The sequence below is a fragment of the Pyrgilauda ruficollis genome, unplaced genomic scaffold (genome assembly GCF_017590135.1).
Source record: "Pyrgilauda ruficollis isolate IOZ18807 unplaced genomic scaffold, ASM1759013v1 scaffold12, whole genome shotgun sequence".
Taxonomy (NCBI): Eukaryota; Metazoa; Chordata; class Aves; order Passeriformes; family Passeridae; genus Pyrgilauda; species Pyrgilauda ruficollis.
Genome location: NW_024510321.1, coordinates 16,061,077 through 16,074,381, shown reverse-complemented (window position 1 = coordinate 16,074,381; position 13,305 = coordinate 16,061,077).

Genomic DNA, 13,305 nt, shown 5'->3' with positions numbered 1-13,305 from the left:
CATGGCAATAGTCTGCCATTAAATTTTAATATATATTTTTCTGAAGAAGAACATCAAGGGGGATCAGTGGGGAAGCACTCTCAGGGAGAAGTTTTGGAGGCACAACAATTAAAAGACAGAACAAAATCAGTGATTAGAAGGCTAATGGAATATTTTTAAACAATGTATTCTTGACACTTTTCAAAATTATCTGTGGCTAAAATTGCAAGTGGGTGACTACCAGTGTTAATTTTGTTATTACTATTCCAAGAATGACATGCTGGTAGTCTATTCACATATGGAGATACTCAGCATATGCAAGCTGAAAACCCTTCGACAACTTTGAGAATTATGTAACGCTATTTTAAAAGTTTTATTCAGGGAATGTTTTTCTAGTGGCCCAGAGTGGGAGCTCTCAATGTATGGACAAAATACGGAGAGGGGCAGATGTAAAGATGCTGTTTGGATGAATATAATTTCCATCATTCATTTCTAGTAAGAATGCTGGAAATTAGGGATTCTCAAGACTACATTACATTCTTAAGACATTTGTGTTAACCCCCCCAAAAAAAAGCAAAGTAAGAGACATGATTTTAAAGTATTGAAGGTTTCATGCAGTTTTCAAACTATTTTTAATGTATTCTGCAGTGACTATCAAAGACTGTTGGAGCTTGCTCATAATAGGATTTTTTCTAATTATGTTTGACACATTAAGCGTTGCTTAGCAGTGTATTATTACTTGTATTCAATGAAGCAATTAGCATTTATTTTTCATTTCAAGTAAATTTTCCTAAAAGTGTTTTGTAATATTTTTCAAAATTAATTCACCACCAGGGGGCAAAGAACTATTTCTCCGGAGGGAACGTTTTTATATTGGTTTTATAGATGCGTGACCCTTTCAAGGTCCTTTTCTACTTCACAGTAATTGCAGATGTGATTAAAAACAAAAAGAGCGCAGAACTAAAAGTACATCAGAGGGACATCTTTACCATTTTTTGCTAACTTTGACAGTTCTAAGGTTAAGATAATTGTTGGGAGGGAGGGCAAGCTGGAAGACCAGAAGAGGTGCTACAAGATGGCAGTGGGCGAGCGCTGCTCTGTGCGCGTGGCTGCTCCGCGCCTCTGCCAGGAACACGCGCTGCTGTGTCCTGTGCAGAAAGCAACGACAGCCATCAAGGCATGAAACCAGGTAACAAACAACTCAGCATTGTAACCAGTATCATAACACTTACCACAGAATCATAGAATCACTCTATTTCAGCTGATTTCCCTGCTCAATTCTGTCAGTGCTGTTTTGTTTCTGTTTGGTCCCTCTTATTTGTTGTTTTGCCAGAGTTGAGCTGATGTTAGGAATACTTAAAAATAGAATTTGATTTTGCAAATTAAAAAAAAAAAAAAACATTTTAAATCACCTGGAGATTTTCTGTGAAGATCATACAATTCCATTTGTCAATACATAACACTCATTTCCCATTTATTAATGTGGTAGGTATATATGTTAGCGACATTTGCTAAGGCACCCTCCCAAGAAAGGAACTAGCACCATAAAATACTGGAGAAATGAAAGAGTAAATCCAAATAAATTAAAGTAAATCAGGTAAATCCAAAACCAGAACCACCATAAAATAAACTAGTATGACCATGCATAGAGAGACTGTGCAACCAGCAGCACGACATGCCAAGAGTGTAACAGAAGAGCCTGTTACAGCAAACACATGTAGGAATTAATCACGGACAGCATTTGGTTTGTGGGATATCTTTTCAATAAAATGATTGAGTCCATTTGGAGAGGAAACTGAAAGCTGTGATGGATGAACATAGAATAAACTATTTACTCAAAACTGCTGTTTCCTTACCATAGGGGTTTTTTAGGTGGTAGATTGCTGTCCTGTTCAAAATTGAGAATAATACTTTGAAATTTGCTCAGGATATTCAAAATATTTTCTTCATAAAATGAAGTTAAATTTCAAGTTAAGATAGTTTTCACACTTCAGAATTGCATTAACAAAGTAGTCATACTCTGATTACACAGTGCAAAACCAGCAGAACTAACTAAATATAGGAAGACCATTACTGTGATGCATGTGTACAAATGTCTTTCTAAAAAAAAGCCTATTAAAATTCGTCAAATTCCCCTTCAAATTTAACAGTGAACTTAGTTGTGACTGAAAAAAAAAATCCATTGAATTCTCATCCACAAAATTCCAGTATATACAGATACAGAAAAGTAATTCCTAGAAAGACCAGTCTGGATTGAATAATCACAACTACACAGCAGAAAAAGTACATTGGTAGAAACCAGTATAAATAAATGAGGTTTGATCATTCCATGGTTATATTTACCAAAGGGCAGCTTTGAAATCCTGCCCACAGCTACAAATGCAAACACATATCTGCTAAAATAAGGCATTATAATGTCTGATATAGCTTTTCTTACATTTGTATCATGTCAAGTAAGGATATATTTACTTCATTATTCACTTGCTTTTATTAAATTAAAAGTTCAGTGTTAAACATGTCGCAGCATCTTGCTGCTGGTGGATTATATTTGTGATTTCTTCAAATCACATAAATGGCCAAAATCCTTCCTCTGCCTGCACAGTTGTGATTTCCATTTGCTCTCAAGGAATATATTTCAGAAAATAGAGCCAGTCATATTACTGTTATTACAAAACATTATTTTCAGAAAAACAAATTACTATCCAAAGCACTTTCTTTGCCAAAATTCTGCAATGTAATTTCTCACAAGATCCCATTAGCCAATACAATCTCTCTAGTAAGTAGTCTTTAACAGAGTTTTAACTGCTCTCAACCACATGGGGATTTTGTTGTCTTTGTTGTGACTAGATTTTGCTGTGGTATGAGCTTTACTCGTGACATCACAGACTAAAACAATAGAAAGTAAAAATAAAGATTTCTCATACCAAGAACCTGTCATTGAAGATAAAAGGTGCTCTAAACATGGAGAACCCAGATGATCCAGATCTGATGGGAAGGGGCTCATTTCTGGAGCTCTCTTGGAGCACACATTTTTAGATAAAGCAGGACTGCTGTTAATAGTCTTATTACATCTCCTTAAACATTATTTTTAAGTTTATATTTAAACATTATTTACAATCTCCTTAAACATTATTTTTTTTCTTTAAATTTTTGACTTTTCAATTCTAAACCCTAAATAATTGAGCTTCTCTTGCTGTTTACTTTTTTTCAGAATCACTGCAGTCATGTAGAAATATTTCATGTTCTGTCTGTGCCCTTTAATCACTTTTTCTTCCTCCTCTATTTGCATTCTCTCTCATCTCCCCTGTATCTAGTGTATTGTGCTAGCAAATAAATATTAAATACGTTGTACTCATTTAGGTCTTAACTAGGCATTCAACTCACATAACAAATACTTCTGTGGGCAAATATTAGACAAGGGATATGTAATATAGAGTGTTATTTAGCAAAATATATTTAATGAATTCTATCGAGTGAGAGATATAAATATTGACTTCTCCTCCATGTGGCATGTACAGGAAGAAATCACTTAGTGGATGCTCTTGGTGCATACTCCTGGTCACTGGTGGGATGAGGAGGTGGCTTGCAGAGCACAGAGTAGGAATGTACACAGTGGCATTATTGGGATCCACCTTTATGTAAGTAGTACTAACGAGTTCTACCTTCAACACAAAATATCAAAAAGTTGCAAGACAAAATACCCCCTATTTAGCAGTTTGCCAATAGTATGGCAATCCTCCCAACATCAAAACTATCTATAAAAACTGGGAAAAGCAACCACCCTTAATAGCTGTGCTAATGGAAGTGGTTAAATTACAGATCCACTAATTTGTTTCCCTTGTGTTGCAGAAGCCAAACAAATACTCTCTCCTTTCTTGACCCATAATGTAAGCTTCAAAACTCTCTTCTATCCTGCAAATAAAAAGGAATTTGATGTCCCTTGCGCGCCTGTAGGATATCATTGAATATAAATATTGATGTCAAAGAACAGCCCACTTGTCCTTATTCCACTTATCCCTGATTTGCTTTTATAGCCAAATTACATTTTTCATCTTTTCTTTTGTTGCAAAATATTTTTTAAAACAGTAAACAAACACCAGGCTAGCAGAATTTTAATCAGTGCTCCATCCAAGTGTTGTTACCTCTGTCTACAGGCCAGCCAAGGGCTCCATTGTGTCACTTAAGCACCATTTAAGCTGGGTTGATGATTTATTCTTGCAGTACGTTAGAGAAAAGGGCAGAAGGAATTCTCCCTGCAGGACCAGCTTGCATCACATGTCAGTGACAGACCATTTGTGCCACCAGGCACCAGTGACTGCAGTCCTATGGAGCGCAGGGCTGGAGATGGTCAGTGCAAAGCCAGGAGGGTCCCAGCGGACAGCAGTGCCTGTGCACACTCTGTGCAGGCACAGCAAATCAAACACATGGCAGGTGAAGCCATGAACTGAGCTGCTGTGCTGGGGCTGACTGTACGTGGCCATCATACAAGATGCAGAACTTTTATGCTGGATGCTCCGTGTTCCAAGGGATGTCTGTCAGTCCTGGCTAAGGAAAGGCATGGCACCTGCCCTTTCCTGCACTGTGTGGTGTGAGGTTTGTCTGCAGGGAGCTCCTGGGAGCACAGGAACTGCCATTCTGCCTGTCCTTCAGCCTTTGGAACCACCAGCAGCTCCCTGCAGCCCCTTCCTGCTGCTTTGTACAGCCTTCTCTCTCCCACTCCCATCCACACCAGCCTCTCTGTGTTCCCGTGCTGCTGCTCCAGCCTCTGCTCCAGAATCTGTTCCAGCCTCAGCCTTGGCTATGGACAAAGGACCTGAGCTGATCTGTCCTCCACTGGCACACACACCTGCAGAGTGACAGCCAGAGCTGGAGCCCCTCTTGCCTGCTCCTGTGATATGCCAACAGCCACTCTTGCTGACTTTTCCAGGACAAAAAAAACTGATTTAGACCATGCAGCTTGGGAACAATTACTAGGTAACTTTCCAAAGTCTAGTCATAATGGATGAGTTCTAGCCAAAAGTCATACATTCCAACTTTCCCAACTTTCCTTTAGCAAGTTACCTTTTTCTTTAAAGAACGTTGGGGCAAACTCAGCCTATTCTGTCAGCAGATCCAGCTGGGAATGGATCAAGTACTCTGGACATCAAAAACAAGCCAAAACAGGTCAGTGGAGCAGGAGATTCATGTGTGACCCTCTGCCCTCTGAAGACCTGATAGGCAACGAAGAGCCCTCTGGATGCTGTAGCTCCTGGCAGGAAAAGGAAGAAACCCATCCTTGTATTTTTCTGAAAGTTAACATTGAAGAATGCAGTACATTGAAACGCAAAAGGTAAAAAATAACTAGGTTTTCTATTAAAAAAGATTAACTGTGGGGGTTTCTCATCTCTGTTTTGATTTTGAATAATTTTCATTTGCCCCTTTGGGTACATATGTGGTTGTTAGTGTTGTCTGGTTTCCCAGGAGTATTAAAAAATGTAACCTAGGCCTTTCTGCAATTACAAGCAAGTGAACTTGCCACAGCTGTGTGCTGTGTTCAGGCCCAGTAGCAAACTCTGTCCCCACTCTCCACATTGCTTTTCCCATTTCCACTGGGTACAGGACTAAAATTCACCAAAATTACAGTACCTCCATAACTACAGTACATCCTGCTGTGCCAAAATCCCATCATCTCTGCAGTCATTTTAAAGTACAAGAATATTGAAAACCAAACCAATCCAGAAAGAGGCACAAGTGCAGCAATAGGTCCCTCCTGAGCTGGAATTTCTGTGTGTCTTTATAGAAAATGTTAAATACTGTTGTAATCAGAAACCTACTGCTGTTGTTGCTCCATGGCTCACTATTGAAGATAACAGCCTGTTAATTTACATTAAAAAACATATTTGTCTTATGGAAAAGAATATTCAGTGAACATTAGCAATAGCATGTACAGGACAACACCGTCTACAGACACACCATATTCTCCATATTAAGGAATGTACAAAATAGCAGTGGCAGTCAAACTGTAAAATGATGGTCATGATGCTCTTCTGGCTATCATTTAATTATGCCTCAGTTATTTCCACTCTTACCCATATTTTTGAAGGCTGTCTCCTGAAACTGCACTCCAGAAAACCTTGGATACACCATCAATCTACATGCCTGTTAATAGAGTGATCTCAGCCTAAAAGGAAAGGAATCAGACTGGTCAGTTTAAATGTCTAAATTGCCTTTAGCCATCAGCTCTCTCAGCCAGAGAGCTGTAATTACCATGAAACACCCAGGGAGGCACTTACCATTGTTGTTTTCTTTTTGTACTAGTCTGTTACATTTGGAGTTATGACAGATTATACTACAGTTACCATAAAGTAGTATTTCCCAAGTGAAAAGACTCTTCACAAACTATTGTCTTTCTTTCTGTTTTCATTTTTGCCAGTAAGAGACAAAAACATTTGTTAGAAGGAGAAAGAAGCAGCATAAAGATTTATTTTGGAAAGCAGATTTTGTAGCTGAGGAATAAGAAAATTGGATCTTACTGTTTTCTGGTTACATTTTGCCTTTTCACAGTAAGTAAAACAAAATGGTGGTTTCTCAGCTATTACGATTTTAGAAATACAGTATTTAATTAAATCTTTTTATAGCAATGTTTTTTACCTGCACTCTTTGTGTTTCTTGTAGATCTGAGGCTTGCCAAGTTTCACTCAATTAGAAAGAGATCAGTCATTCCAGAACTGAAAGCAGTTTTCTGGAATGTCTCCATAAAAAACAACATTGAATAACTTAACTGGATGTAAGAACTTCTAAATTGTAAGGCATTACAAGCCAATTTTTAATCTTGGTCTTTTATAAATATACCATTTCATTCCTTCCTCATTTAACTTCAGAGACAGTCTTAGGTACATAACACCTCTGAACATTAAATAACACTCACAGTAAAAGGCACTTTAAGAAGAATTTTGGTCTGAATTAGCTTTTCCTACACTCAGTCAGTGCTGAGCACCTGATGGAGTAAAACATAGGCATCTTTCCCCAGCATTAGTTTCTCTTTAGTTATGATAATGATATATGGTACCTCTGAGTCCTGATTTGGAGCTCATAGTGAGTAAAGGATATCTTAGAGAAACCAGTAAAAACTGCACTATGTACCTAACTTTTCAGAAAAACCCTAGAGAACTGAGAAAAGCAGGACAATTTTTTTTTTCTATTCCTGAGAAGATTAAAAAGTGGCCTAAAACATCCTGGGGCTCAGATGCACCAGATTAGACCAATAGCCTATGTGCAGGTGAGAAAGAGCAAGACAGCTGTTGCACAGCATTAAATAAATGAAGAGTTTTCTTCAGTTACAGAAAGGTAAAGCTGCAGAGGGATCAGTTTCCTCTAAGAAATCAAAAAGGAGATGTGTGATGCTTTATATGTGTTAAACTGTAAATCCATAAAGAGATGCAATTGTGGAACAAAACTGAAGGCTCTGTAGAGAAGTCCACAAAATACAGTCAAGAGTTGATTTGCAAGAAGTCACAGAGAAGACTGCACAAAGGCTTGAAATAAAATATAGACCCAAGCAGCCTCTGGGCAAATCCATTATATTTAATTTTATTTTGTATAGTAAAACAATTCTGCAAAAGTCTGTGGACAACAGCTGAAGAGAGACAAAGAAGAGCTAGAAAGAATCAATTGTAGCAGAAATTTTGCAAGAGCAAAGACTGGATTATCACTTTGGATATGAAAAGACCACACATGATTTACATTTGGACACCATACACAAGCTATACTATATTTGAAGTCCCAGAAATACTTTTGAAATGAAATTCTAATTATATTGAGTATAAAGAAACAAAACTCATCTCACAGGAGTTGTGCTGTGGGGAATGTGAACTGCAAGCCTAGGAAAGACAAAGTTTAGAAAATCTAATACTTGCAGTGGCTTCAAAAATGAAACACTGTATCTTTTTTAGGACTGGATATGTCAGATACTAGATGATAATGCAAATTATGAAGAAAAACACAAGTCCATAAAGCAAAAACATAAAGTGAAAACAGAACATAATGAAATGGAATAGAGAAGTAACATAGGAGAGGTAGCTTATCTGTAGCCTTTTCTCTGAGATGTGGTTGAATGTCACTCATACCCAAGCAGAGTTAGGCAGATAATTTTTGTCTTGGTGCAAGAGCCACAGTGTCAAAGATATGCCAGACAGCTCCATCCTGGGAGCATGTAGCTTGGGAACAGCTGATCTCTCTCCCATCCAAGAGAGAGTGCTGACACTGCTTGGGAGGGTATTTAGGATGAGTGTAAAGCATAAACTCTAAAAGATGCCTGTCTGTTAATAAAGGCTACCATCTCTTTTTGCCCTCCTGACTGAAATAACTGTGAGGTTGATTTCACTGAGAAATGAAGAATGGAAATATTTGGAAGGTGTACTACCAAATATATGAAAACCATCTCACCTGGCAAGGAGGACCAAGACCCTGACAGGAAGAAATTTTGTGGAGTTTCAAGAGCATTCAGCAAATCCAAGTGGAAAATCCTTCACTTGTTGACATGACGTGAGTATGACGATCAGGGCAATTTCAAACAAGCTGATCAAAACTTCTGTCCTATAAATCATCATCATCACACATCAGCACACTTGCTGCATGTGCCTGGTGAAATATCCACTGTTGTTTATCAGGGTATCACCAACCAGGATAAACAGGTAAGCTGTAATCCAGAGAGCCATTGCCTACTGCTGACTAAAGGCAAGCTCAGCACTCAGAGGCCGTGGCACTGAAACCAGCTTAGGTGTAGTAGAGAAATGGGAGCATAGGCCATAGAAGAATAACCACAGTGCTATATTGTCTTACCTACTGAATGACTGCAGTCATGAAAGAAACTTCTGTGAACAAATACTCCTCTAACTGCCAAGTCAAGAAACTGTCTAACAAGAACTGTAGAGATGAATGAGCTCCAGGGCACTACGACTGATTCTTGCAGTGGATATTGAAGGTATAGGAGACAATCTCTGGCAGGTGGCACAGGATATTCAGCAAGCTGATCTGGTGGGCATCTTTAAAAGACATAATTTATCATTATGTATCAAAGAAAGACCTATAAATTAATGACAGGCTGAGGGGACATGGTCTGCACAAGGAACAAGTCAATTTTAAGTCCATACAAAACTGCTCTGACCATGTTAGGGTGGAGGAGTAAAGTGATAACAAAGCTCTCTCATCATTAAAATGAGTGAGACACTTTTCAGTGTGCTCTTCTGTCTCAAAGAACACTGAGGAAGCAGAACTGTTTCAAAAGGACAGGTCAGTGTTTAAGAAACCTTTGATCTTTGCTTTGTGCTTTTGCTTATGGAGTTGGGAGTTTCTCCAGAAATATCTAACAAAGCATTGGAAAGCCTTAATGCCTTCCAGGGAAGATAAGGAGCAGATTACAGGTCTGATTGAGTCTTCTGATTTCTCTTCTGCAGTGTAAAGAAAGTTATAAGGTAAAGGTAAATGCTGTTGAATCAATGACCAAGGTCTCATACTAATATAAAGGAAAACCTCAGGACACAAACAGAAGCTATTTGAAGAAAGAGTCAGTATCCAGGACCTCTCTATGAATGACCGTGGAAGGAGCAGAGTACCACTGTGGTCTCAAAAATGTGAGAGGAACAGCTGTTCTGGAGGGTCTCATGACCTGCTGTTCCAAACCAGGGGGTCTCAGAAGACATGGCCTGGGCCAAAGGTGAAGAGCCAACCTTTGTAGACCTACACCTGACCAAAACCACATCTTGGGGGCCAGCAGTCTCTTTGTCAAAAGCTTGTTTCTTCTTTCTGGTTGTAGAAACATGAACCAATCCAGGAGCTGTCAGCTAGTTCGTTCTCCAGGCTGTTTGACTTTGTAGAACCTTTGGATTTGCTCATTAAGTGTTCTCAGAGATAGCACCAGTGATCCCCACATGGTCTGAATCCAACTTCAAACATCTTGCCAGGGATGTGCATTTCCCTATAGCATTTAAGACAACAGCAGCCATCAGAATTGGAAAAACAGGTTCCCCCGGGAAAAGTCCAGCAATCTAAGCCACACAAAGGAAGCAGGTAACAGCTGATGAAATTTTGGCCAAAAATAAGCTGAAAATTGCCTAAAGTTTATATCTACATGTATTTATATGGAATTAAATCACCCATACTTCAAATTATTTATGTACAGATTCTGCCTACATATATATACATCTATGTGTGTATGTATACATTCTATAGAGAAGTTATTTTTATAAATAATTCTATTTGTACAGAACTTTAACAAGGATCTGGGGTCTTGATCCAAATCAGATGGACTACTAAGATGGGGCAACAAAATCCTTGGACACTGAATGCCTGTATTTGTGCATCTGCCACCAGGATCATTTTGCTTCCTCATCAGTGCATGACAGTACAGAGACATAGGTAGATAGGTACTCAAAAGAGAAAGCCAAGTTCACAGCAAATTGACAAAAACATGGACGCAATAGGATCATAAAAATACTCGTAAAGTATGCCCCAGAGAAAGAAAGACCACAACCTGGTGCTGGAGACCAATATGCTGAACACAGCCTTTTCACATTGTAATCCTCATTAGGAAATTTTATCAAAATTTTTAGTTCCTTATAAATATCAATAAGAATATTTAAGAAGCCACGAGACAGCATGTTATATCTATACAATAGCAAACAGAGGCTCAAAAGGCATAGAGATAGTGCTTGTGACACACAGACTGCAGTAGGGTGGGAGATATCCACAGATTCTGATGGAAAAGAAGGAAGAAAATTAAGAAGACCCTAAATTTACAAATTCCAAAGCAGAAGAGACTATCCAGAAGCCAGAGGATGATCAGATAATATGAGGAGGAGCATGAAGAACAGAAGAACACACAAAGTGAAACCCTGTGTTCAAAGTGAACCCCTCACTCTACAAGCATTCAAGTGCAGGCTCCTTAAGATGGAGACCAAACTGGCATTGACTGAGCACTGTTGGAATACACTCCCTTCTTTTAGAGGTACAAAATGTTTGGATGGCTGGCACTTTACAGCTTTCAGCCTCCTGCTTTCAAACCATAAGTTAGGGTCACTAGTCACTAGGTGCCTGACAGAATGGGGGTATTTCTCTCACCCTTGCAGATTTCTCCCCCTCTCTGTGATGGCTTAACCTTCAATAAGAGCTAAATTCTTCTCTCTTTCACCAGCATGTACGAATATGGATTAAGTTGCAAAATTTAATACACCAAATAGATGAAAATGTCAGTGTTCACTTTCCTATTTCTTTTTTCTTAGCTGTAAAATAGGAACAGTAAATTTAACAATACAGCTCACATGATTCATTAGGCTTCATTAAGATTTCCACAGATTATATTTTTTAGCTACTGAGTGTTATTGTTTTTATCTCTCTCCCTCTGATAACGGGATTTAGAAGGTTTTCCAGCATATTTCTTATCGCATTGGCCTTTTTTTCTTAAACTCAGACATCCAGGAACTGGTTCTTGAAAGCTCTGTATAATATCTGGGTTGATAAAGCATCTTGAGACTCCTCTAGGACAGTTCCAAGTGTTTTACGCATGCACTACAATTAACATCTTTGGTTTAAATGACAATCAAATCCCAAATCCTACCCCCTCAGCTGAGAACCACAAATACATTTGTGCAGATAATCTGGAGAGGCCTGCAAGTTATGAGTCTAAATTCACATTCACTAGAAGCTGTATGTAAGGAACATTGTTAATGTTGTGAAAGCAAATATTTGAAAGTTAAGTATCAGAATTAGAACCAATTCCAGAATAACTTAACATTAATGTCTAGATACAAAAGTAGGAATTTTGCACTAGTTACTTAGAAGTTACTTTACAGGGCTTGCTCACCTGAATATTACAGTACCCTCATGTATTAACACAGATTTTTCACTTTGTGAATACTTCTGCTTGATTCAACACACACACCCCCATCAATGCCATGACAAGCCCACTGTATGCCCTATAGATGCCTTTTCTCAAATAATTGGGTTTATTATTTTCATGCTAAAATGAACAGATTTATGGAATTTATGCAGTGGAGTTTCCTTTTGTACACAATAATATTCTAGACTATGTGGACAATTTTAGGGCTTTAAATCACCAGAAGAACAACTAACAACTCTTTATGATACCACAAAATGACTGTATTGTGCTCTGGCTGTAAAAAGCTGATGTGAAAATTACAGCTGAGGTTTTACCTTGGTTGGGGTTTTTTCTTTTCATTTGTGTTTTCAGGCTAGTCTGAGATGGATTTTCACCATGACATAACAAGCAGTGACAGCGGTTGAACAGAATATTTCTTTACAATGAAAGTTTATATCCTTCAGTTTTGGCTAATTTTGAGCTCAAGGAAATTCCTTAGCAAAATAAAAATCACAATAATTTTTTATTAAAACAAATAAAAAATATTATATATAAACATTTTATCAAATATTTTGAACTCTTTTTTTCCTGCTTTCTTTGCAAATTTTGATCTAGTAAAAGCCTTTCATAAAGGAAACCCTAGCAGGCTACAGGGGTAAAATATTTTCCCTACTTACTGGTTACTCTCTCAGCACTATCAGGCTGCATTACCACTTACAGCTTCTCTTCCCCTGCTGTTTTTTAACCCTAAAAATTTCCCATTATAGAGCACCCAGCAATGCTCTATGAACCACTCATATTCCAAATTAGGCTCTACTTCACATGCTTTAGCAGCTCTTAAATGATATACAGATGCCAGCTTGACCTTGTGCCCATCCTGTGCATGTGGGAGCACTGGGTAGATGGATTATAAAAAAAATCACAAGGCCCTACAGTGCAGAGAACCTGACCCAGCCTTCCTCTCCCAGCCCAGGCAGGAGGACCCTGAGCAAGCTCCTTGTATGCTGTCTTGGCATCCTAATAAAGGCACAAGGAAAGGGGCAGTAAACATTCAACAAATGGCTGTAAAAACATGACCCAAGATGAAAGTTGCAATACAACATTCAAACCTATATGCCATTTATGCCATTTTCTTTTCTCTCTCTTTTTTTTTTTTTTTTTGTGGAGAGAAATCCATTTGCCCCCATCTGGGATGCTGAGTAAAAACACCTTTTTGGCATTCTTGAATTTAGATTTTTTTCAAAATGCTGTTTTCCATCCCTAAATTTATAGGGCAAACTAGATACTTCATTTAGATGAGCAGCTTTTGGGCATGAATGACAACAACTGTTCATATGGATTTTTATTATGCAGATTAAATACTCTCTAATTACACATAGTGGAATACTTCATAACAGTCTGCTGTGTTATGTCAATAATCCATTAAGATATGAATAGATGCTTGGTAAAACTTCTGCTGAAAGCAAATGAGC